We start from the raw sequence: 14,121 nt of genomic DNA, 5'->3' as shown, positions 1-14,121 counted from the left end.
CATAGAGCTAACATTTCTGTGATCTCCCTCCCCCTTCCTTTGGTTTCTTCGGTAGAGAAGCCAAAACCACAACCCAATTCCAAACAAAAATAAAGCCCACTGTTTGTACCTCCTCCATCCAAGCAAACCCAACCCTCTGAGCCTGTGGTTTCCGCAAGTATTGGGGTTAGAGTCATGAGGGAGGTGTGGGAAAATGTGGAGTATCAGTCAAGAGGCAACACTAGGAGCCAAGGAATCTGCATTTCTTTCAGACCTTGGCAGAGAGCGCCCTGGGAAATGCGGATATAGAAGGTCAGGAGAACATCTCTCCTGGTTATACAGCATTCCAGGTGGGCTTTCATGTGGTTGAGGATAATATCATTAGTACCAAAGGTGAAAATCCATGGAAGCTCATCTTATTTCAGCAGAAGAGTAGGATGGGCCTCGTGGCACGAGTAAGCCAAACAAGGGAAAGGCATTCACCATCAATTGTAAGTAAAGCCAACCATTTAATAAGGCTCCGGAAAGACAGGTGTGGTGTCTTAGTAAGTTGCTGCCCCACAAAATGTCTAATTTCCTGATAGGGGCTTTAAAAAAAAAACTGGTTTGTTACGAAAGAAATACAAAACTTTCTTTGTCATTTTTTCGTTCGTCTTTCTTTGGGTGTCCGCATTTCTTATAAACTGCAGTTTTCTTCCTAAGGATCTGATTATCCTAAACATTTTTTGTTTTTGTTATTGTTTTGGAGCAGCTTGCTTTAAACTTATTTATTCCTAATTCTGTTACTTCCTGGTTTAAATTCTTTCCCTTTCTGGTTATCCTAGTTTTTTTTCTCTTCTTATTTTGCTGGCTCTTGCCTTCTTTTCAGGTGAGTAAGCTCTCTCTCTCCTCTTAAGAAGGTGAAATGACTAATTGGAAATTCATTCTCCTGCTGCAGAAGATTTCCCGATCTTGTTAACGTGCCAAAATTTTAAGGTTGGCAGATGGAGCGAGCTAAAAAACCCCAGCACTTGCTCTGGACCCTGGAAATAGGACCCAGCTTTCCATGCTTTTCATAGCAAACCACGGCGTGGCAACAATGATAGTCAAGGGTTCCAAGATAAAATACAGCACACCCCGTGTGCATCAGATTTCAGAGAAACGACAAATAATTTTTTAGTATAAGTATGGCCCTAACCATTGCATGGGATATACTTATACCAAAAAACAAAAAAAAGAAAACATTGTCTTTTTATCTGAAATTCAACTTTGTGTTCCTCTGTTTTTATTTTCTAAATCTGGCAACCCTCTGCTAAATGGACTTTTAAATAAAAATTACCAGCATCACTGTGGTGATTATTTTTTATTTATGGAGGTTGGTAATGGTACCTCTGACGTTATTGACTAAGCATCGAAATAAATTTATTTGTTCTTCAAGCTGTATATGGTTTTAGTTGTTAAAAGCCAAACATAAAAAGGCCCTTTGGAGGTTGCTTTTTGAACAAAGCAATGATAGGATCAAAATATGCCTATTTCTTCAAATATGGAAAATTAGGGAATTCCATACGGTCTTCTTGTCCTAAGATTGGCTAGGTGAATGCATTTTTAAGTGTTGGTAATATTGATGTGTTAAGAAGCACTGAAACTGATGTTTTGTAAAACATGGGGGCATGTCTGTATTATATTTATTTTATGCACAGTGACTTGGCAGTTAATGTAGCGGCTATGTTTTCTTATTTTGTTTGTTTGTTTTTCCCAAGCATCAGCTCCCACTGTAAAAAATCTGCACCTGAATAGTTAGCCATTAATCTTGAGTTACATAAAATGTGTTTTGTACATATCCTCACTTTAATGATGTCTATAGAGACAAACTTTCAAAGATGGCTTTTTTCTTTCTCTTTTTTAGATAAATGAATGTAACTTTAATGGGATTTCAAGTGCTTTCGTGTTTTGCTCACAAAACCTGATACAATGAAAAGTCTATGAACAAAGATATGTGTTTTGGTCCTTCATCAATGACTTAGGAATTGCTATTATGGGACATTTGATAAGCTAAAAAAGAAAAAATTCTGAAGGGCCTCTAAAGAGACAGCTACAAAACCTGCTACATATATGCAAAAGACCCAGTGCATTATTTGGGGTCCACGTATGTGTCTGACATTTTCTGCTGGTTCTAAGGCTCTCCTAACAATTGGGAAGGAATGCTTTTTTCATTTGGAATCTTGGTCAGCTGAACAGGAGGGTAAAATGGATTAAAGCCAGGGGAAGGGGAATGTTGGATCTCTGCCAGGCATATTTTAAAGTGAGAAAGGAAGAGAGGAAGGAGACTCACACCCAGCCAGCTGCTTTTCATACCATTCAAAGGAATCACAGACCAAATTTGGTACATACAGTAGGGGGAAAAAAAGAGCTTTAACTCCTATACTGCCATGGGAGATGAGATTTTCAAAGCTGTGTCATGTTCTTCTTTTAATTTCCAGTCGGCCTTTGTTAGCACACAGGGCTCACACCCACAGGGACAAAGGAATACCCAAAGGAAAAATCTGTGGCTCAGATAGTCTCCATATCATAGGCCAGGGAATCACACCTGAAACATTGATCTTACAGTCTTTTTTGGTTTTGTTTTTCTTTGAATGGCAGCCTTAGATTGTTCTGGTTTTTGTGCACTTACAAACAGGACTCCTCATCTGTGTTTAAAAGGGAAATCTGAGTTTTCAAGGAAAGCCGAATACAGTTGCCAAGTTGCCAGTCAAAGAAACAATGTCAACACCTGCTCATAGAGATGGAGTTCCTAACCCGGAATATTGCCCTTGAATTACAACGAGAAAAAGGTAGGCCTTCCATTATTACCCACTCCCCACTCCCCCACAAAAACTCCAGCAGACCTGAGTAAAGTTAAAATGTACCACAAATTCACTTGAAGACAGATCTAAAAACTAACTTGTTAATTTAATTCCAGGTGGTAACCACTGCACACAAATATTGACTGATTATTGATTGATTACATAAAGCATTTGTTGAGCAATCAAATGATCCGTTTAGCATGTCAAAACATTTTCCGATTTGGCTACTAGGTAAGGCAGTACTTCCCATTGTGGTGAGGAACCTCTCTCCCTCCCTCTCTCCCTCCTTCCTTTCCTCCCTTCCTTCCTTTCTTCCTTCCTTCTTCCCTCACTCCCTCCTTTCTTCCTTCCTTCTTCCCTCCCTCCCTCCTTTCTTCCTTCTTCTTCTTTCCTTCTTCCCTCCTTCTTCCCTTCTTCTTCCCTCCCTCCTTTCCTTCCTCCCTTCCTCCCTCCCTTCCTTCCTCCCTCCTTTCCTTCCTCCCTTCCTCCCTCCCTTCCTCCCTCCCTCCCTTCCTTCCTCGCTCCCTTCCTCCCTCTCTTCCTTCCTCCCTCCTTCCTTCCTTCCTCCCTCTCTCCCTCCTTCCTTCTCCCTTCCTTCTCCTTTCCTTCTCCCTTCACTTCCCTTCCTCCTTCTCTCCTTCCTTCTTTCCTTCAAAGTTTTTGATTCATTATAGACCAGTACTTTTGTTAAATACAAATAAAATCGAGCTATTAGAAAAACAATATAAACCCCATTAAGAAAAATATTGGATTAAGAGCCATAAAATTACTCTGTCAAATTGCTATGCATTTCCAAATTCTTACTCCTAAGAATTGTCATGAACTGTAATAAACAGTCCACAGACCAGTGCTGGTCCACTTTCGACACCCTGGGGGGCCCTGATAAAACGTATTCCCCAACAATAAGAAAACAATTCACAGAGACTTTTAAAGAATTATTTTAGGATCTATACTGAACTAGAAGCTTTATAATCTAAGATGAATAGAAACTACATCCATTTACACTATTGATGAAAAGAAAAAAATACACTAAACTATTCTAGTAAAAAATGAAAAGTTTACCTCAATGATCTCAGTAGTCACCTGATGCCAAACATTTCTGAAGTCATAATTTAATGAGAAATTTAAAAATCATTTGTAATTACATGAGTGATTTAAAAGTTGGGACATGGGCCCATTGAAAATACATCTTTGTTTACTGGCAAAGTTGGAAATTGGTAGCTGGACCCCGGCTCCAACTGGTTTCTTGAATTCCTATTTTTTTTTTTTTTGCCACATTAAAGAGAGGAAAACAAAACTCACCTGCTAGTTTACCACACTCAATCTATAAAAGTCTCGATGACTTCCCTGAGAAAGCTATGTAGACTATAAAATATTTCAGAGTGTTTCTAACATAATTTCTGCTATTGTACATCAACATTTTTTTAGATCACTAAACAATTGAGACAGAGTTGTAAGTAGAAAGATCTAAAATGAAAATAGAGAATTTTATTGAATGAATACATAAAATTTAATATGTATCAGGGAGAGTTCTAAAGGTTTACAAAAACTAGCCCACTAAATACTCATAACAATCTCTGAGGTATGCTCCATTTTAATCTTCATTTCATAGGCGAGGAAACTAAGCACAGAGAGGGTAAATGATGATTGTAGTTTGCGGGTGACAGAGGCCAAATTTGAAGCCAGGTGATCTAGCTTGAGAGTCCTACTGAATTCCTTACACAAAGGGCATCTTCTAACTGACAATCAGAAAGAAGGATAAATAAAGCATCTTTAGAATCATACGGATCATTCAATTGGACGAATGAATGAACACTTTGATTTAAATAAATATTTTCCATGAACATATTTAATTCATAGAACATGGTAGAAGGCAGAAACCATAGGTTTAACCTTAGATCACTGAAGATTCATTGGTAATCCTTTCACCATTCACCCCTCCTTTTAAAAACCAAATCTGTGTCCTTTGAGCAAGACAGCTATAGTAATATCATGACCACTTGCTTGCCATAATATCTTTCTTTGTAAACATCTATCCCTAATTTGTCCTTTATAAAGGAAAATAATTCCCACTTTAGTTCTCATATATGTATCATGTAATATACTCTATCAGAATTTATAAAAGGATCAATGGTTTTTCAGGTGTAGGCAACAGAAACTATGCAAGCATTTCCAGAATCCAGAGAAGGATTAGTATTGTCATATATAAATCAAAGCCTACATACATATAAGTACTATTATGAGGGAGACATTCCCAAGGGGTAAAGGACAGAGCTGGACAACAATAATTATAGTAGGGTTCTGTTAGCGCAAACTTTAACAAATACATAACGGGAATATAAAAACTTGAATATAAAATATATTCTTGAATATAAAAACTAATAGACGATTTTAAAAAACCCTAACAGAGAAATTGGAATAATTACTCAACTAATGTCATATGAAATATTACAAGAATGCTGTGGAGGTAAAAAGATTAGATTTTCAATTCATATTCAAAACCAAAATAAATAACAGACAGAAAAGTTAAATATACAAAGTGAAGCCATAGAAAATTAGAGAAAAATATAAGGAAGGCAAATTTTTGTCTTGATAATTTCATTTCTTGCTTTTATGTGAAAGCATTTATAAAGAACAATTTTAAATAAAATGCAATTAAAATATAAAGAAAAGTTCATGTTTGAGTTCATAAAAATCCATTTGTCAAAAACATCATATATAACAGTAAAAATGAAAGACAAATTAAGAAATATATATGGATGTATTAAAGAGCAAAACCCTGTGGATACAATAGTAGATAGTATGTATGCAAAAGCCCAAACCAGAAAATGTATGGAGGAAGAAATTCAAATGAAACAATGCATATAAAAACTATCTCTGTAAGAATCAAGAAATATAAGTAAAAACAAAATGCAATATAGCATTTTACCCATCAAATTTGTAAACACCTTTCATTGATTATATGTAATGATACAATGAGGTACAATGAAATAGGCCCACTCATATATGGCTGGTGAGTGTTTCAATTGCTGTCCAGAAAGCAATTTGGTAGCATGTATCAAAAACTAAAAACAATGTTATATTTGACACAGGATTTTGATTTCTAAAAGTTTTCTTCTTAAAGGTTTATGTGCAGGATATTTGTAGTAGTATTAATTATATTAATAAGCTATCAGAGGCAACTTAGTGTCTAATAATTTAATGTGGGTTAAATATATATGCATATGACATATCTATAAAACTGGATATTATGAAACAATCAAAAACATGTTTTGGTGGAATGACTTTGAAAGACTTTCAAAATGAAATAACTGATCAAAAGGCACAAAATGTTACATAGAATGTGATATCAGTATTTTGTATTGCTACCAGGACTGCAAACTCAACTGCCCATAGTCCCCAGAGAGGAACCATAGAGGTACTGTGGACAGGGAAGTTGTCTATTAAAATGCAACAATATTTTTTTTCTCTTGCTTTTCTAGAAACATTCAGCTTTCTTGGTCTAGCTTTCTCTTTTGCAATCATCTTTCCTCCCCACAACACCCATATTTCTTTCCTCTTACTCTAATTGAAGACCAGCCATAGGAAAATCTCTAGGGTAAGACAGCATAATAACTGGCAAGACAACTCAGTAGCAACAAAGGGCAAGCAGGGGTGGGTGTGGCAAGCAGGAGAGAGGAGCTCTCCGAAGATAGGGGCCCTAACTCAGCTCCAATCTTTCCATGCCACTGTAGACTGCAGCCCAGACAAAAACGCGTTGAGGTGCTTCCAGTTTTTGACTTCCAACATTCATACTTATATGTGCAAATGGAAAAAAATACCGGAAAGAGGCTGGGCAGGGTGGCTCATGCCTGTAATCCTAGCACTTTGGGAGGTTAAGGAGGGCAGATCACCTGAAGTCAGGAGTTCGAGATCAGCCTGGCCAATGTGGCGAAACCCCATCTGTACTAAAAATACAAAGATTAGCCATGCGTGGTGGCACACGCCTGTGATCCCAGCTACTTGGGAGGGAGAGGCAGGAGAATCGCTTGAATTTGGGAGGTGGAGGTTGCAGTGAGCCAGGACTGCACCACTGCACTCCAGCCTGGGTGACAGAGCGAGACTCCATCTCAAAAAAAAAAAAAAAAAAAAAAAGATGGAAAGAAATATACAAAAGTAATACAATTATTGGTACAATTTCAATCATTTAATTTTATTTTCTTCATACCTTTTCTTATTTACTAAGTTATTTCCATATATTTCTTTCTATAATCAGAAAACCAGGACCATTCTCATATTATTCTATTTATTCACCCTTTTAGGAGGTACAAAGTAGTTTTAGAAAAAAAAAGGTCCTATTTTGAAGTTTGCCTCTGACCTTCTATTTTGAAATATATCCACACAGCTACATTCTTATAGACTGTTGTTATTTGTACAAACATTTCTTACTGGTCTGAAGCTTCTTTGAAAAGCAGGGCTTCAAACATTTGTCTAATTTTTCTCCCTTATGGCTTGCACTAATCATTTTTGGCCTCATTTTCAGCAAATCATATCTAATGTCCTCAAGTATTTCTAGGTGATGTTAAGCAATTTTCTAATCTAGTGGTAGAGTCTATTGGTGATATGATTTTGACAGTTCACTGGCCAAAGTGTCTTTTATTATAGAAAATATTAGGACATCCCATAATGATTTGAACCGGCATGGCTTTGGAAGCAGAAAAGAAGGCTTTAAGGTTTAAGCTAGCACTGCCATGCCATCTCCGGGACACATGCTTCTCTGGATAGTCACCTTATAAATGGGGATTAAAAAAAGAAAGGGGAATATAGAATGCAGCCAACCAGTGCAGTACTCGATCTAGGAAAAAAGAATGTAGCAAGCTCAGCTGATTGAGGGTAATGATAAAATAACTGGGAAAAACTACAGAGCCCTGACTTTACGTAGGGACAAAGAATACTTTTCACAAAGCTCAAAATGAATTAATTACAGAATCACTGCTGTATATGAACAATAATCTTTATATACCTCTGCCTTCGGGTGTCTTCTGTTTAAAAGCTAAGGCTTCCTGAGAAACAAGCTTGTTTGACCATTTCTCTCCTGTTTATAAAGTTTGCGTTTTATGAAAATTGGGAAACCGGAGGGAAAAAGCTTGAGTTCACTTTTAACCAGCTGTTGTTTTTTTCTAATTTCTCTGTTTTACTCTAAGTATGTTCTGTTTTTAAAAGTATTAAATGAAAAGCAAAAATGAAAATTGTTGATAGCATAAAAACAACTGTATCCTAGCTATTAGGCCAGCATTACTGGACCAGAAACCATTATAATTCATTTGCAAAAAAAGGCTTGATATAACATTTAAATAAGAATTTGTGTGTGTGTGTGTGTGTGTGTGTGTGTGTGTGTGTGTGACATCAAACCTTAAGGGCTTTCTTCCCACTGAAGCATTAAAAAGTGAGAATTCTGATTTCTGGTTGACAATGTTTCAATGAATATGTCACTTTATAATTACAAATGCAAGGGAGGAACTTTTTATAACTGAATATTTAACACATATTAAAGTTCTAACACACGCCACATAATTTTTGTCTGAGATTGTCCATGAAGTGGGTATCTCAGATCATTCACTTGAAAACTGAAAATAATTTTCTGAGATGAGTTCACTATGAAAACAGGGATATGACCAGCTGCCCTGTAGCTTTTCCTTCCCTGCACTCCTGTGTGTGTGTGTGTCTACGTGTGTGTGTTTTAATAACATAATCCTTATAGGCAAATAAAGATCAAAAGGAGTAGATGGTAAATATTTCCTGTAGAGGCAGGAGGTAGAGAATGGTTAAATTCACTGTCTTTCAGATTTTCACTTTGCTTAATTCTAGAACACTTCTTATTCCTGTAGCACCTCTTCAAGTGAGATGGCAGACCACCTCAGGATGGAAATGTATTTCTTCATCCCTCTCTCTACTTCCCTGTGACCTCCTGCAAATAAGGTGAGGCTGTTTATTTTCTCACTTGATTTCCATTCTTTGAGTTGAATCACAGATTGCAGCAAACTTGTAATAGCAGATTGAGAAATATAGAACTATTTCAAGGGTTTGTGGTTTATAACTTCCTTTTAAAAGAATTAACCCTTTCTAGGAATTTTTTTTTTCAAATGGATCACAAGGTGTGACGCAAGATTTCTCATCATCCTGATCTGTATTATGATTGGCTTATTGGGTGCCTTCCTGATGTGGTAGTCCAGGGTCATTATTTATTCCCTCTTGTAAATACCCAAGACCAGAAATCTATAGGTATAGTGAGTCCAAAGGAGATTTCTCTTCATGATAACCCTTAACATGGGCATTATCTCATGTAATGCTACAGAAGCACGATGAGGCATGTATTGTCCCTGTGTCACTGAGGAAATGAAAACATAGCCAAAGTAGCCCTGCCGGTAGACAGTGGCGCAATTGTGAGCAATTCCAGCTCCTGTGTGGCTGACCCCGGAGCCAGTGCTTTACCAGAGATTTTCCACCTTGGCCTAGACCTTTTGTTTTATTTATTTATTTTTCCAATTTTGGAGGTTCCACTTGCAGAAAACATTTTTTTTTAATTAGTTTTTTTCTAATTGACAAATAAAAATGATATATATTTATGATATACAACCTGACATTTTGATATATGTATGCATTGTGGAATGGCTAAATCAAGCCCATTAGCATATCTAATATCTCACATACTTTGCATTCTTTTGTGGTGAGAACACTTAAATTCTACACTCTCAGCAATTTTCAAGTGTAAAATACATTGAATACATTTACTATATAGTCACCATGTTGTGCAATGGACCTCTTGAACTTCTTTCTCTTAACTGAAGTTTTGTATCCTTTGACCAACTTCTCTCCAATTTCTTCCCCCATCCCTCCCACGCTCTAGTAACCACCCGTCTTCTACTCTCTGCTTCTAAGAGATATTTTTTTGTGGATTCCACATATAAGGGAGACCACGCAGTGTTTGTTTTTCTGTGCCTGGCTTACTTCACTTAACATAATGTCCTCCAGGTTCATCCATGTTGTCACAAATAACAGGATCTCCTTCTTTTTTTAAGGTTAAATAGTATTTCCTGTATATATATATATATATAAATGGATTTTAAAAATCCATTTATCTGTTGTTTGACACTGAGGTTGACTCCGTATCTTGGCTATTGTGAATTGAGCTGAAATGAACATGGGAGAGCAGATATCTCTTCAACATATTGATTTTATTTCCTTTGGATATATAGCCAGTAGTGTGATTGCTAGATCATATCATAATTCTGTCTGGGCTGGGAACTTTTAAAATCCCAATGTCCATGGCACACTCCAGATGATATTGAGATAGAATCTCAGAAGCTGGCACCCAGGTGTCAGTATTATTTAAAACTTCCAGGTGATGCTGATGTAAAGGGTGGGTTCGGTGCCACTGCATTACATGGATTCCTGATTGATCACCATGAAGAATCAAGGTGAGGATTGGCTGTAACTCAAACTTGAGTGAAATGCATATGGAATTTTATGCATATTCATCTTATATTTGACAGTAATCTTTCATAATGCAAATTTAATGGAACTTGACTTGAAAAAGGTAAAACTATATAATTAAGCACTTTCAACTGTAGTGTTTTCTATTGTAACTGAACACTTTGGTTGTAGATATTCATGGATCCAAGCCTACCTATGTGAAGTCTGGTTGTAGAGGTGAGGCCATGTGGAAGGCAGTTTGCAAACTCTATCAGCCACCTGTACAGGTGATGATATGGACAGGAGACAGGGACATACTAGGTAGAAGAAGGCAGTTACCCAGCAAGGGCCCCACCCTCAAAACAGAAATCCTGTGGCCCTAAATGGGAACAGGTATTCCTGTTTTTGTGCCCAAAAGTTGCCTTTTGGCCCATCACACCTCCCTATCCTGTACCCACATAAACCCCAAACTGCTGGCTCCACAGGGAGAGACAAAGAGAAGAGCAGAAGAACAGAAGAATGGAGTGGCAAAGAGAAGAGAAGGAGTGACTGAACATTGACAAGACTTTGATTGGGGATGGTCAGAGAGGAGATTAGCTGCTAGACGGCCACACTGCAGAGAAAGATCATTTTCCCACTCCATCCCCCTTCCAGCTCCCCATCCATCTCACCAAGAGCCAGCTCCACCGCTCAATAAAACCTTACATTCATCTTTCAAGTCTGTGTGTGACCTGATTCTTCCTGGATGCTGGACAAGGACTTGGGTATCAAGAGGGCACTGAGCTGGTTAACACTTAAGCTGTTCATGGACAACAAGGCTAGCACTGTAACACACTGACTGGGGCTTTGGGAGTCACAGACACCCACCCCTAGATGCTGCCATGGGGCTGGAACCCAGGGGTGCTCATCCCAGCTCCTACACCTGCCCATCTGTGTGCTCCCCAGCCTGTAAGGAGTTTAAGCACACACAGCACCAGAACAAATGAGGCACATCCCTGCTGCTCATCCTGCAAGGGGGTTCAGGGAACTCTCCCATTTCAGTGAGATGGGTTGAAATGTGTTTAGTTGAATATCTGGAGCCATCTAAACCTCAGAAATAAAACCCCAGTTGACTCAAAGTCAGCAAGTTGGAGGTCATGACCTTCAGTTCTTTATTATTATTATTTTTTTGGGGAAGGAGTCTTGCTCTGCCACCAGGCTAGAGTGCAGTGGCACGATCTTGGCTCACTGCAAGCTCCGCCTCCCAGGTTTAAGCAATTCTCCTGCCTCAGCCTCCCAGGTAGCTAGGAGTACAGGTGTGTACCACCATGCCCAGCTACTTTTTTTTTGTATTTTTAGTAGAGACAAGGTTTCACCATGTTGCCAGGATGGTCTCAATCTCTTGATGCCGTGATCCGCCCGCCTTGGCCTCCCAAAGTGCTGGGATTACAGGCATGAGCCACTGTGCCCAGCCCCATGACATGCAGTTCTGATTTTGTTTGAGAGCACTCCTGCTTGGAGACTGAAGATTGTTGCTTAGAACTTCAACTGCAGAGCATTCAGTTCTTCTGGAAATAATACTGCATTCATTTCCTGGGGTCAGTGTCACAAAGTCTCACAAACTGAGTGCCTTGAAAACAAAATTTTATTGTCTCATAGTTCTGGAGGCTGGAAGTCTAAGATCATGGTGTCGGTACTGGCAGGGTTGGTTCCTTCTGAGGCTGTGAGAGAGAATCTGTTCTGCCACTCTCTGAGCTTCTGGTAGCCTCAGGCATCCCTTGGTTTGTAGATGGCCATCTCCTCTGTGGGTTCTCCCTCTGTACTTTCCCTCTGTATCTTTCTGTCCCTGTACCTGCCTCTGTGTTCAAATTCTCCCTTTTGCTAAGGACACAGTCATACCGGATTAGGGCTCTCCCTAATGACCTCAACTTGTGCATCTGCAAAGACTTTATTTCAAGTAAGGTCACATTCACAGATACTGTGAATTAGGACTTCAATATCATCTTGGGGGACTCATTTCAGCCCATAACAAATCTTTCCTGCCACCCGAAAGAAGTCAGGACCAACCAGAAAGAGTGAAAACCCTTCACAAGAGGAAATTTCTTAATGTTTCTGAAAAAAGAGATACATCCTACCTTAAACCTATATAGGATTTTACAGACTATAAAACATATTCATGATCTTCATAGTAACCCTTCAAATCTACTAAATACATTTATAGTCAGAACGTTTAATTAAACACTTTGAGGTCACATTCATAAGGGAGGGTCCACGGCTGAACTTTAGTCACACAATCCCATTCATGTTTACTGCTCTCCCCAAATAAATGAGCAGTCCAGTCTGACTCATCACAGACCAGGGGGCACGATGGCTGAGAAACTGCAGACTAACCTAGCTGACGTCACAAAGAACCTGAAAGGTCTGGTCACAAGAGAGCAAAGGAAGGTGAATAAATCCTCCTTCAGAAAGTGGCGCATTCAGGATGAGATGCTGAGGAAGAAAGGAAAACACAATGCTACAACTTGGTGAGCTTCCCATAAAGATTGTTTACTGGCAAGGGGGGAAGGACACTGTGATGGTTGATTTTGTGTTAACTAGATTGGGCTATGAGGTGCCCAGATTAAACATTGTTTTGGGTACATTTGTGAGGGTAATTCCAGATGAGCTTAGCATTGGAATCAGTGAACTTGAAAGCAGATGGCCCTCCCCAATGTAGATGGGCATCATCCAGTCCACTGCAGGCCCGACTAGAACAAAAAAGCAGAGGAAGGAGGAATTTGCCCCCTTTCTTTCTGCCTCACTGATTGAGCTGGGACATCTCATCTCTTCTTCTCCTGCCACACACTGCGATTTATATGAACAGCTCTCCCAGGTTCTCTGTCCTTGAACTGAACTTAGCTTTCCTCAAAACCACTAGCTTTCCTGGGTTGCCAGTTCACTGCTGGCAGATCTTGGGACTTTTCTGTCTTTATAATTGCATGAACCAATTTCTCATAATACATTTCTTCCTGTATACAGTTGTCCCTTGGGATCCACAGGGGATTAGTTCCAGGACCCCCATGAATACCAAAATTGGAGGATGCTGAAATTCCTTCCGCAAAATGGCATAATATTTTCATATAAGTTATGTAATCCTCCCTTATACTTTAAATCATCTCTCAATTACTTAAAATACCGAATACAATGTAAATGCTGTGTAAATAGTTGTTATACTGTATTGCTTTTTAAATTTGTATTATTTTTATTGCCATATTATTACCTTTTATTTTAATCATTTTAGTATGTTTTTGATTCATGGTTGGTTGAATCCACAGTTGTAGTATGGATACAGGGAGGTGACTGTATACAGGCATGTGCCACTTAACAATGGGGATATGTTCTGAGAAGTGTGTCTGTAGGTGATTTTGTCATTGTGGGACCAGCATAGAGTATACTTACACAAACCTAGATGGTAGAGCCTAATACACACCTAGGCTACTGATGTGATTTGGTTGTGTCCCCACTCAAATCTCATCTTGAACTATAGTTCCCATAATCCCCATGTGTCATGGGAGGGGCCTAGTGGGAGGTAACTGAATCATGGAGGCAGGTTTTTCTTGTGCTGTTCTCATGATAGTGAATAAGTCTCATGAGATCTGATGGTTTTATAAAGGGCAGTTCCCCTGCACACACACTCCAGCCTGCCTCCATGTAAGACGTGCCTTTGCTCCTCCTTCACCTTCTGCCATGATTGTGAGGCCTCCCCAGCCATGTGGAACTGTGAGTCCATTAAACCTCCTTTCCTTTATAAATTACCCAGTCTTGTGTATGCCTTTATTTGCAGCATGAGAACAGACTAACACAGCTACCAACCTGTATAGCATGTTACTGTACCAAATACTATAGGCAA

At 38.8% G+C, this 14,121-nt stretch overlaps 1 protein-coding gene and 1 long non-coding RNA gene across 4 annotated transcripts in view; one reads left to right on the top strand and one right to left on the bottom strand.

Annotated features, from left to right (window-relative positions):
- The window catches only part of CELF2 (CUGBP Elav-like family member 2), an 866,707-nt gene that overhangs the window by 541,103 nt on the left and 311,483 nt on the right, over positions 1-14,121 (bottom strand). The gene's annotated exons all lie outside the window — the stretch shown is intronic.
- Positions 162-10,969, top strand: LOC104008099 (uncharacterized). 3 transcript variants are annotated; one of them, XR_010146802.1, is made up of 4 exons: positions 162-470; positions 2,636-2,789; positions 8,669-8,759; positions 10,739-10,969. It is a non-coding gene; the product is annotated as an uncharacterized LOC104008099 (long non-coding RNA). The 3 variants fall into 3 exon arrangements; XR_001707017.3 differs by lacking the exon at positions 162-470 and having other exon boundaries at positions 2,393-2,789; positions 8,649-8,759; positions 10,739-10,954; XR_002938272.3 differs by lacking the exon at positions 162-470 and having other exon boundaries at positions 2,398-2,789; positions 10,739-10,954.

The sequence above is a fragment of the Pan troglodytes genome, chromosome 8 (assembly GCF_028858775.2).
Source record: "Pan troglodytes isolate AG18354 chromosome 8, NHGRI_mPanTro3-v2.0_pri, whole genome shotgun sequence".
In the NCBI taxonomy this organism is placed as follows: domain Eukaryota; kingdom Metazoa; phylum Chordata; class Mammalia; order Primates; family Hominidae; genus Pan; species Pan troglodytes.
The sequence above is the reverse complement of the archived record's forward strand: the minus strand, read 5'-3'. Positions and strand labels throughout refer to the sequence as shown.